Source organism: Vicugna pacos, chromosome 26 (assembly GCF_048564905.1).
Source record: "Vicugna pacos chromosome 26, VicPac4, whole genome shotgun sequence".
In the NCBI taxonomy this organism is placed as follows: Eukaryota; Metazoa; Chordata; class Mammalia; order Artiodactyla; family Camelidae; genus Vicugna; species Vicugna pacos.
This window is the reverse complement of record NC_133012.1, coordinates 11,886,722-11,898,974: the sequence shown is the minus strand read 5'-3', so window position 1 is coordinate 11,898,974 and position 12,253 is coordinate 11,886,722. Positions and strand designations below refer to the sequence as shown.

At 44.4% G+C, this 12,253-nt stretch overlaps 1 long non-coding RNA gene across 2 annotated transcripts in view; it reads left to right on the top strand.

The window, feature by feature from the left end:
- LOC140689478 (uncharacterized) overlaps positions 1–12,253 on the top strand; it is a 171,639-nt gene that overhangs the window by 133,992 nt on the left and 25,394 nt on the right. For both annotated transcript variants that reach the window (XR_012064467.1, XR_012064468.1), the window contains exon 5: positions 5,183–5,344. This is a non-coding gene — a long non-coding RNA (uncharacterized lncRNA). The remainder of the gene's footprint in view (positions 1–5,182; positions 5,345–12,253) is intronic.

The following is a 12,253-nucleotide window of genomic DNA, read 5'->3' as shown; positions in this document are numbered from 1 at the left end:
CTCAGCTTCATTGGGCCGAGCCTTAAGGCAGGACCCAGATCCACTGACTTTTTGAGTAACTTTTTGTGTAGTATGGTGGTTTAAAGCCTGTCTCGGGGTAAGATAAGAATGAGTTCAAATCCTGGTTCTGCAAACTCCCTGGAGAATGGGACAAATTAACCTATCTCAACCAATGGTGGCGAGGATTAAACGAGATAATGTATGCAGGGATTAAGCACATTAAATCCTCAATCAGTGATAGTTCATTAGCAACATTAACCAGAACTCTCTTCAGTTTCCTCCGAGGAAAAAGCATGGCAGGAATAGTCCCCTGAGCTTAAGTATCTAGGAAATGAGGCAAAATCCCTATGTCCCTTTATTTATATTCTCCCCTTCTCTTTTCCTTGACACCCCCCCATATTGGATTAAGTCCAATCTCAGCACTAGCTCTGAATACCCCACTAGCCTGAAATACAGAAAAACAGACATACTAGGTGGTTAAAGAAAATGTAAAAGACAAAATGAAACACAATATACAGTTTTCCTCCCCCACTTTTTTTCTAGAAGTGTGTCTCTGTCCCTAACTTTTACCAGTGGGTAGAGTGATAATAAAGATAGTTGTCATTCTCAAGTACTCACTATGTGCCAGAGTCTTTTCCTAGTGTTTTTACTAAGATTATCTTATTGAAGCCTCATGGGAGCCCTAGGAGATAGGTACCTTTGTTATTCTGTTTTGGCAGATAAGAAACCTGGGGCTTAGAGATGACAGCTAACTTCTGGGGAGGCAGATAGCAGCTCAGTGTGTGGAAGAATACCCTAACAGTTTGGGTTCTTGAAAACGTGGTGGTCGGCCTCATACACTAGAGATTTCATGGACTCCACCCATCTTGTCTTTTATGGCTTCTAGGAAAAGTGTACAAATGGTTAGTTTTCTTCTTGGTCCCATGTAGCTGGTAGGGAATTTTCTGTATGCCCAGGGATACGTCTCTGTTCTCTGCCTCAACGTTTAGAGCTATGCAGCACTTAGAGATGGCCTGTGAGAACTTGGAGGCAGGGACTGTCATGCTCAGTAGGACTCGCTGACTTGACTTTATTCGTTTCCCCACCCTCCAAGCCCTTCAGAGGCAAGGACTGGGTCTCAGACACTCTTCCCTTCCCCAAAGGGACTGCATAACAAAAGCAACTCTTCTAGCTTTGCTACTCTACATTTATTCACTTTTTTCCCCCAAATCCTTCAGTTCCCTCTTGGTAAAGCTATTCCCAACTGATACATCAGGAGGAAACCTTGGCTAAATGATCTGCAGAGTTTCAACAACTCTGAAATTCTGTGATTCTGTTGTTATATAACTTAGTGTTATATAAAAGATGAAGGTATGCATCACAGGTTTTAAGGGAGTCCAGAAATGTCACTGGATGTTAGTGCTTTCTTGGACTCTCTTTTAGGCGTTGACAGCTAGGGTCACATTTCCGCTAGGCTGAGGAGAAATCCAAGGGGAAGTGACCTCGAGCTGGTCTCATGCAGGCCACTCTGTGGCCGACTGAGAGCTCCCCTTTGACCACTGCATCCAGCCCAGCCCTGCAGGGTCCGTGAAGAGCGACTGAGGTTAGACCACTCTCAGAGGGGATGTCATGGGTAGAGCGTGAGCTTGGATAGCAAACCCTTTGGGGTCCGACTCTCAGCTCTGTTACTGACTCGCAGTGTCATCCTAACACTCAGTTAGGGTATTTTCTCTCAGTTTTCTCCTCTGAAAAATGAGAGTGTGCCACCCTCTTCATAGGGCTGTTGTGGGGAATGAAATGATCCACGTACGTGTCGACCCCCAGCGTCATGCCCATCTCGTGGTTCAGCACTGCACCACTGGTAACTGTTGGTAGTAGCATCGCTAACGAAGTCAAGTTGCCCTTCCTGTTTTAAAGGCTCACAGCGTATCATGCAGGGCTGGGGGCTGGTCTCCTAGACATTGGGATTTTGAGTCTCATGACCAATGATTTGCAAGAACTAAACCAGGAATAGTTATGGCCATCCTTACTTTTAATTTTTTAAATCAGATTAAATTTTGTAAATTTGAATGTATTATTAATTTGGGCTCTCCATTATTATCAGTGACAAAAAATTTTCTGACTGGTAAAGTTAACCAGAGATGGACTGGCCTCTTCAGTGGTGGGAGGGCTCCTCACCATGGCAGGGGTGGCTTAAGGTAAGACAGAGGACCACTTGGTCAAAATGTATCAGAGGACATCGAAGGGCTGGTAATGGTTTGTGTTGATGACTTAAAGTTTTCTGTGATTCCAAATGTGCCTCAGAGCTCTCTGAGCAGCCCTGGTAATTTGTCATTTTTGTTTCAAGTTTCTTTGGTCTTACAGACTACCCATCAAGGAATAGAGAATCTATAAATAAATGTTAGAAGCAAGCCCATAATTGATAAACTTTCAGGTTTTCCTTGATGAATTTTCTTGAAACTCATTTCCTGTGTACAGTTGTTTTGTGCATCTCCAGGGGAAAGATCTCTCCCCTGATCTTTGAGGAGGGGTGCAGATGCCTCCTAAACTCAGCCCTGTGGCTACAACGTCAAGGCAAGGAGGCAGCAGTGCTACTTGTAGATAAGAACCAGCACTGGCCGAGCCAACGGCTAAACCTATGAAATGAATACAGATTTCATGCCAGTAGGAAGGAGGAGGGCAAATGACTGCCAGGCCTGTGCATCAACCGAATCAGCGCCAGTCCCAGGCCACGGAGCACTGTGCTTAGATGCTTCAGTTGGATTGCTTGAGTATTGACATAGCCTTGTAAACTGAGACCCTTCAAAGGAGTGAAAAGAAAAAACAGAGTTAGAGGAACGTTTACATAGAGGTTTCCCTTGGGTTCCAGCTGCCCAACTGAATTAGCATCAAACCATTGCCCTGGAACAGGGTCATAAGAGTTGGTTTTCCTGGCCTCACACAATGAGTGCAGTCAATATGGAAGCTGTCTGGTTTTCATTTGGAAGAAATTTACATTTGATCCCACCCTCACCCCCACACTTCTACCCTCCTATCTGTTTCACTCTATCATTCTGAGGCCCATATATTCGCAAAAATGCCTCCATTGCTCTTTCCCCTGGTGACGTGGCTATAGAATTTCTCTCCCTCAGTCTTTCCTCCATCCCAAGCAAAACTTCCATTTGTGAGATCAGACTGGTATGAATAAGGAGTTTGGAGGGAAAACACTGAGTGAACTAATTCACATTAAAAAGCAAATAGCTGATAAATTCTTAGAGCAGTCCTAACACTTCTTATGAATTCAGTTATCTCAGTTATACAGTGTTTGGCTTTAAAAGTTAATCTCCTGAACGGTAGCATTTCATTCACTAAGACCAAGTGCAAAAAAGTTTTAACATTGTAAGAGTTACCTCCTTTCCTCTGTGTTGCTTCATCTGATAATAAGGAAGTGTTGCACCTGGGAATAGCCAAGGATATTGGTAGTCCCCCGGTATTCAGAGATCCACAGTCAGGATAGATGAGAGTCGTGGAAGCCTCCCTGGACGTACAAGAGAGGAACTGCAGCCCCACACAGGGTCCTCTCATTCCTGCTCCCCATCCGGGGGCCTCCTGAGAGAGAGGTTCTCGGGGATGGGCCTCCCACCCCTGTTAGTTCCTCCTTCCCCTTTCCTCCCTACTCGTAGTGCCGAAAAAGGAGTGTCTTCGTCCTTTCGGAGTGCAGAGGGAAGGAGCACCCCTTGATTTTGGAGTTTTGACATTTGAATAAAAAATGTTAAATTTTACCAGTGGCTTCCTAGGTGTTGCTACCGTTCTAAATGCTTTAATTCATCCATTCCACAAGTATTTACTGAGAGCCTCTTGTGTGCCAGGCACTGATCTAGGCTCTGCACTGGGGAGCCAACCAGAGCCTCTGCCTTTATGGAGATAATACTCTCTTGAGGGTTGCCAGGCAGTGCACACATAAACAAGACAACATACAGTGGATCAGGTGACATTAAGTCCTACAGAGAAAAAAAATCAGTTGAGGGGAGCAGACAGTACACGTGGTAAATGTTGCTATATTTAGGTCTCATTGATGAGGTGGCATTTGAGCAGAGACCTGAAGGCAGTGAAGGAGCAAACATGACAAAATCAGTCAGAGGAAACATCAGTACAGAGACCCTGAGGTGGGAGCATGCTTGGCCCACCTGAGAAAAATCAAGGAAGGAGGGGGGTGATGTGAAAAAGAGGGAGAGGGGTGTACGAGATCAGAGGAGAGAAGCTCCACAGGGCCTCCCTGGGCTCTGGAAGGACACAGGCTTTTGCTCCGAGTTGGATGGAGAACACACTTGAGAGCTTTGACCCTGGGAATGACTTGTTTTAAAAGCATCCTCCAGCTGCTGTGCTAAAAATAGACTATAAAACATCAGGGTGAAAACGGGGGGGGGGGCCAATTAAGTGGCTAGTGTAGTAACCCAGGCTGGAGCGGATGGTGGCTGTGGGCTAGGGCAGTGACAGCAGAGGAGGTGAGCTGTGGTCAGTCACTGGTTTTATCTGAAGGTAGAGCCTACAGGATTTGCTGATGGATTGGATATGGTCTGTGAAGGGCAGTAGGAAGCCCAAGACAGTCCCAAGGATTTTGTCCTGAGCAACTTCAAGGACAGAATTGACATTTATTGAGATGGGGGAGCTGTTTAGGGGAAGAGCTGGAATGGGGAGTTCAGTCTGGGATATTATTAAGTTTGAGATGCTCATGACAATCTAAGTAAAGAACTTGAGGCAGGCATTTCAGTGTTAGTTTGACTTTCGAGGGAGGAGTCTAGGAAAAGAATATAAAAGTGGGCAGACACGGCCTTGAAACTGACAGACAGGTGAACTGAGTGTGCGTGAGGTTAGATGGAAGTCCCAGCACTGAGGTCCAGGGCACTCCAGTGTCTAGAAAAGGAGGAGGACCCCAGACCTGAGAGAAAGATGTAACTAGTCAAGTGGAAGAAAAACCAGACTCAACAGATACTCAGGAAGCCAAGCAAGGAGGTACTCAAGAAAGAGGGAAGTGTCAACCACGTCAAGGGCACCGGATAAGTCAAATCAGATGAGTTGTAACCAATACCCATTGGGAAGGTGCCAGAAGTGCTAACCAGAGCTGTTCAGAGGAGTGATGAAGAGGGAGGCCCCATCAAGGCATTACAGGTCTTTATGTGTTTAAGTCCATGAGGGATAGTCTGTTATTATTTCTGTCTTGCAGATGAGAGGACTGAGGCACAAGAGAGGGCTGAACACAGCTGGATTGGAAGCCAGGCAGTCTAGCTCCAGAGGACATGCCCTTCAAAGCTTTGAACCTGAATGCTCTCAAATCACCAGTGGCCATGGACAGTGGGGAGAAGCATCTCAGGACAACAATCACAAGGTAAAGGGGACAGTGGAAGGACAGAGAATATCACCTCACCACCCTCCTCAAATCCATCTTCTCTTTTGGAGAGAAATGCTGGCTGAGATGGGCTGGTCAAGAAAGGTACCCTTTACTTTCTCAATGGTATTTTAGGTTCTTAGAAATTAATTCAGGATCTATAGAGCATGCTAAATATTCTGATATTTAGAAGATATGCCATGAAACTGGAAATCAACAACAGAGAAACAAAGGAGAAAAAAAGAAAAGCATGGAGATTAAACAATATGTTATTGAAAAAACAATGGATCAATGAGGAAATCAGAGCTGAAATTAAAAAATACCTTGAGGAAGTATCGGCCACAGAAAACAAAGGTGCAATGAAAAGGAACTTCGTTCTCCGGGCCACACACCATCCTTAACTGCTTTGGTCAGTTTTGCTCTGCTTCTTTTCCGTCGTTGTGGGGATTTTTGTTTGTTTTTGTCCTGTTTCTTCCCTACACTCTTTTACTTATTTTTCATTCCTTAGAAAATGATGATTAAAACTCATTTTATGAGTGAGTAAAAAAAAAAAGATATGGCATTAAATTCCCATTGGTAGAGAAGACGACTGTGGGTAGGGGTTGGTGCTAGCATAGAGATGTCTTCTGTGCACTCCGCTCTTACCAAAATCTATCCAAGAACTCACTGCAGTCTCTGTGTGATGAGCAGCAGCAAATTTACGTTTTCGGTTTTGTTCTGTTTTACTAGATTAATGTTCTTGTTAGCTGTGTTTCATGTGGTGAACAGAATTCGGGGGCCTCTGAGATAGACCTGCTCCAAGGAGGGAGGGAGTAGGGCAGGTTACTACAGGGGAGCCGAGCTGGAAGTTCAGTGCTCTGAAGGGACTTTGTGGTCATTCCCGGGGTGGAGCAGAGGGACGTACTCCCCTCTGCTTCTTGTTGCTCCAACTTCATAGCTTCTTTCCCTGGGACCTGGCAGGGTGTCTCCAGCAGTCGGTCTGTAAACTGTTATCAGTGAAATTTCACTTACCATTTACTTGGGATTGAGTTGTGGTGGGGTTGGTGAAGGCAGTCTGGATTCTTGTCCTTAAAGTAAGGAAGACAACTAGGTGGCTGATAGGGGCACCTGGAGGGGGTGTTGAGAGGCAGATGAGAAAGCCCCAAAGACGTGCACCCCAGTTTCACAAGTTCCAGAGAGTTATGCACTTTGCTTCTTTGGAGCCAGGGGAAAGCAGGACCACCCAGCACACAGGTGGCCATTTACCCTTTCCAGGCTTGGAGGGCCCTAGGCCCTCAGGTCTCATGAGCTGACATCCTGGAATCAGTGAGTTCTCTTTGGTGCTGGACTTTCAGTCTGAGCATTTTGAGCAATTTCAAAAGGGTCTCCCAGTGGTTACGGGGTTTCTCTTTACAACTATTTGTTCTACTGTACTCGGTTTTCGATACATGTGTATACACACACACACACACACACACACACACAAATAAAGTATCTCTCTTTCTGCCTCCTCTTGTCTTCTTCAAGAGAAAACTTCTCTGAAAGGGGCCACAGTTTTCAAAATGAATTATTCAAAGCTGAGTGCACAGACCATCCTTGTGGTAAGGTCTGTATAAACCCAGGAGCTTCATTTTAGCCAGTAGAGCACTTTTGCCAAGGTTTCCCTTCCTTGTCCTTATCTACAAAGTCAAAGTATTACCATCCTCCTGAGGAGGGTCTCAACCCCCTTCCAAGCACTTTAACATCCCTAATGTATAAGAAAAAATCACAGTTATTCTACTATTCCTGTAGCCGTGACACTGAGCTGTAAGTCTAGCCCCTCCATTGGCAAAGAAAGAAGCCAAGGCTCAGAGAGGTAGCATCACTTTCTCTCTATCACACAGCTACTTTGAGGAAAAACCAGTTCTCCTCACTCTAAGAAATTTACTCTTGTGACCATGCCCACCAAGTAATGTCTGACTGTTCCCATGTACTAATTCAAGTGATAGAATTAATGGAAGGGCCAAAGTTCAAGCCACCAACATCAAAGGGATGAGAGCTGACATGTACATCCAGGAAATTTGATATGACTGAGGTCATGTGAAGATTCAGTTTCTGGGGATTGAGAGAACTGAAATGCTTGTTTAAATTATTAAGAAAAATGTGAATCTTTATCTGCAGTAAGCAGGGTTGGGAGCTAGGGAGCAGAGCCCCAGGGTAGGCTCAATGGTGTGTTTCAGGACAGTGCTCCCCTGACAAAGTGATGCTTGGAGAGAAATCTGCTGCAAGTATGGAACATGTTCCCTCAGTCTAGAATTCCTTGATTATTTCTTCTAAGAGATATGGGTTCTATGGTAGGTCATACATATTTGGAACTCAGGACATAAATATTCGTTGCTTATGCCATGCCCAGAGTCTCAGAGGCACTCAAATTCTTGTTGAATGAATGCAGATGATTCGTGCTAGATGAATACACTAATGATACATTTACATTTTTTAAAACTGTTAACCTATGTATTAATCGATAAGTTAGAATGTATCAGGAATGAATGTAGAGCCATGTATTCAGTTTCAAAACAATCAACAGGGACAAGATGGAGGATATTTGTTTCAACAGCAGTTCAAATGAAGTGGATGTGAGAGCTTTAGTTTGGAACTCATTAAGAGCCAAAGCTCTGAAGCACATACTGAGGAGTTGATTAGACTGTTTTCATAGAAGAGTGGTTTCTAGATCCAGGCTGGACATCTCTACACTGTGCTCTTAGGTGATTAAACCTTACCTGGAGTATTGGAGTTGATAAACAGGTGTCACATCTTAAGAGGGACATTGATAAACTTAGACCATGTTCAGAGGACAGAAGGTAAGGGAGGCAAAAAATCCGAATGCCATGACTTAGCTGTATTGAAAGAACTCAAGAAACAACCAAAATTGACACCAAGGTTGATTAGATGATATGTTAAAGTTCATAAAAATGTTACGACTATGAAGCAGCATCTATAATTTACCACCAAAGGACCTGGGGTAGTTAAAGTTTGCATCCCCAGCATGGAAGTCCCAGCTCCCATCACCCAAAAACTATTTCGGGTATAAATTAAAATGCTGTAAAAAAAAAAACCATTGTTCTCTATAAACAAGGGGCTTAATTATCCTTACTCAGAAATAAAGACCATATGTATGTTATTTGCCCAAATAGCCATAGTCTCATCTGAAAATGTTAAATCATTCCACCAAAAGATTTTTTTCTATTGCTTCAAATTATTAATAAGAATTTTGACTGCAATAAAAGCAGTAAAATAAATCAATCCTTAATAAATAATACAGTGCTCCTCCTCTTTTGACAATGATTTATTAATATCCTCTCATAGAACTGCTTATTCTCTTTCAATACAGGTTCTTAATCATGTATGAATTTACCAAACCATATTTTATTCAATTAATATATTTCTATCTGTTTTAAGGAACTTTATCAAATGCTTCACTCTGTCTCTGATTCCCCTTACGTGCTATGAAAAATAATGAGGCTAGTATTGCACGACTGCTTTTGTGAACTGTTAAATCTTTATTTTCTAAGAAGCCTCAGTTCTTCTGTGGAAGTTTCAATGGTTTAATTGTGTCAGGAAACAACAATTCTCCTGCTCTCACTTTGGAAGTTTGCCTTTTTGAAATTTGGAAGATCCTGTTCCCCAAAGGACACCTTATAATGATGACCAGGGTTCTGGGATCCACCTCTAAGTTCTTTCCTGACTGTGAGATCCCATCTGGACTGGGAAAGGGGAAACTAATGGAAAGAGGCAGCTTCATGGGGGCAGACAGGCTCAGTTGGTGGTGATGGCTGAGGCATCATGCTGGCAGGATTCTTAAACCTTGTCCAGGCTCAGCAGAAAATGGTGTCATCACACCATGGCAGCGTTGGTCATTGGCCCCAGTGAGAAGAGTGGTTGTGTAGGAACTCAGTGTTTCTGATCTAGAGCTAAGTGTTTTCTTAAGATTCCTTTACCAACCTGAGCTTTATTTTCCTTTGATGCATTTTTGTTTTACTTTTTTTCACTTTGAAGACTTTCCCATTAAGAGATAAAATTGAAGAAACATTGGAGATAATTAGTTCTGTTGTCACTTTGGACAGGTAGCTCAACCCTACTTTATAGTGTTCAATTTAATTCTTTCTTAGGTTAATTTTATGTAGCTGTGACTATCTATACCATCTTGGTCTTCTTAAGTTGTCTTTCTGTCCATGAATTCAATCAAAGGTACTTACTACCCTATAAAAAATTTTTTTATTGCCATAGCTTATTTTTTCCCAGTTTTATTGAGATATAATTGACATAAACGTTGCATTACAAGGTGTAAAACATAATGATACGATATATGTATATATTGTTGCAACATGATTACCACAATAAGTTTAGTTAACATCAGTCACCTCACACAGATGATGAGTGTTGATGAGGACGTAGAGAAACGGGAACCCTGTGCAGTGTTGGTGAGAACGTAAGTTGGTGCAGCTGCTATGGAAATCAGTATGGAGGTTCCTCAGAAAACTAAAAATAGAACTACCATATGATCTAGCGATTCCACTCCTGGGTATTGATCCAAAGGAAATGAAATCACTATCCCAAAGAGATATTTGCACCCCCCTGTATATGGCAGCATTATTCACAATAGCCAAGACATGGAAACAACCTAGGTATCCATCAGCAGATGAATAGATGCCCCTCATTTTTTAATTTTAAGGTTTCATTCCTTTAAAAACTTCTCCAGACTCACTTACTCTCACAATCTCATGCAGCCAACCTTTTATTGGAGATCAGATTTTTGCCCCCACCTCACCCTTTGGACTGCAGACCTTAGGTTGTCCTGTGGTTCCCTGGACAGCTTTTACCAGGAACATGGCTGGGAGCTCCCTGTGCTTTCCCGGCAGCCTCAGGCCAACCACTGTGCACTCCTGTCCTGACACCCCCACACCCACACCCACCCAGGCTGGACAACACAGCTTCCTAGAGTGGGAAGATCAGAGGGTGACATTCAACTTGCCATCACTCAACTGAAAAACCTATAAAACCTCAAAACAGCTCTATTAATACAAAATATTCTCAATCCTAAAATGCAGGATATTTGAAGACAGCATCAATTCAAAAAAGTTTTTCAGGGAAAAAAAGTAAGAGATGTGCACTTGGATTTACAAGGGATTGGATTTCAGAAATACAAGTCTGTCTTAGGATCAGGGAAACGCAGTGTTATTTGTTAGAATTCCACCCCTGCCACCACTTCCTTGTGTGACTGGTTCCTGAACAGGCTGGAAAGAAATCAGGAAAGAGCTTTGTGTTTCCCTCTCCACAGCCGCCCTCAAACCCATCCAGTCAGCTCTCCTACCCCCATGGCTTGGTGTTTGTCTTCGATGTTCTGGTCACTTTCAAGGCTCAGAAAGTCCAGTATCATCCAAATCAAAACTTAACTCCTTCGTCCAACAGAAGCGTCTCCCTTCTCTCCCACCCCCCACCTCAGCTCCCGTCAGACCTACTCCTTCTTTCTGCCCCTCCCCTGCTCTCTCTGCTGCTTCTGGTCCCCCTGGGGCCAGCGCCGGGGTAGAGAAGGGGCCTTGTGCTGTAGAACGTTCCCTCTCATTGCTGCTGTGCACATATTGGAAAATTCCTCTGGGATCCTTTTGTAGGTTTGTTATGTGAACCTGTCCTCCATCATCACCTGACCTTCACCCACAACACACACTCTTCCAGACTCAGGCATGTCGATTCTGCACAAGGACACCAGTCTCCAGCAGGGGCGATGCACTTGGAGATGCCCTCCTCGGAGGCCCCTCAGCTCTTCCCCCCTGCACTTTGCTATTCGGCTTCCTTCCCCCAAGCTGGCAGCCCTCTTCGCTGTGGTCTTTTCCAAACTGGGGACTTGCCGGCTTTCCTCCCTCTGCCCTCCCCGCTCTCCCAGTGGGGACTTCATCCAGCCTGGGTGGAGAGTCAGGCCCCAAATCTCATGAGTAGCAAATCCAAGGGCTACATTTCAAGCTTTCCCAGAAACACTCCTGTTCCCGTCCAGCCACAGCAAGGGGAAAGCCTGAGAGTCTGGGTAGGTCAGCCAGCGAATGGTGTGTCAGTCCCCCTTCCTGAAAACAATTCAAATTTCCACCAGTGGTTCTTTAAGGTCCCTCTTCACTTATCCCAGGAGGCAGTGGGCTGTTGGCTAGGGGGAGGCAGGGAAGCCACAAGGGTCTCTCTGGTCTCTGGAAATCTTTCTTCTCCCCTAAGAGCCACAAGCCTCCTCATCACATTCAAGTTGCTGGGTCGCTTGGCCTCCTTTGTCTAAGTTCAGAATGGATGTGGTCCACCCCTCCCTTTAGAACGTGGACTGTACTTATCACCCCTCATCCATGGTTTGGAAGCTTTGGCAAAAATAGGACACAGGAGGGGTCTTGTTCTCTCTGTTACTCTTCAATTCAATTCAACAAACCTGGAGTGTATGTCACTTGCCAGGCATCGAACTAAATGCTGGGATTACAATGGGAGCAGAATGTAATCCACCCTGAAAGGATCAGAGCTCGCATGCAGCTCAAAGTGGAGGCAGTGGGTGGGGCTTCAGGGCACAGTCTCGGCAGCCAAGGTGCCTGGGTTTGAATCCTTAATGAGCTGCCCATTCGTTTCCTCACCTGTAAAATGGGGCTAATCATAGTATAGTTATCATGGTGATCAAGCTAGTTCAAATACAAGTACCATCAACTCTTCCCCTAGCACATACATAGTGGAGTTATTTGCATTAAACACAGAACCTTGTGCTGTCCTTACTGTGTCACAAGCTTCAGCTCATGCAGCCCTTTCAGGTTCAGGCTACTCCTTTGCATGAGTCTCTGGGCCTGGTCTTCTCCTCCTAGCTCATGGTCGTGTCCTTCTGGCACCCGACTTGACTGCAGCCACACTACGGTCACGTTATAACTCTGTTTTTCA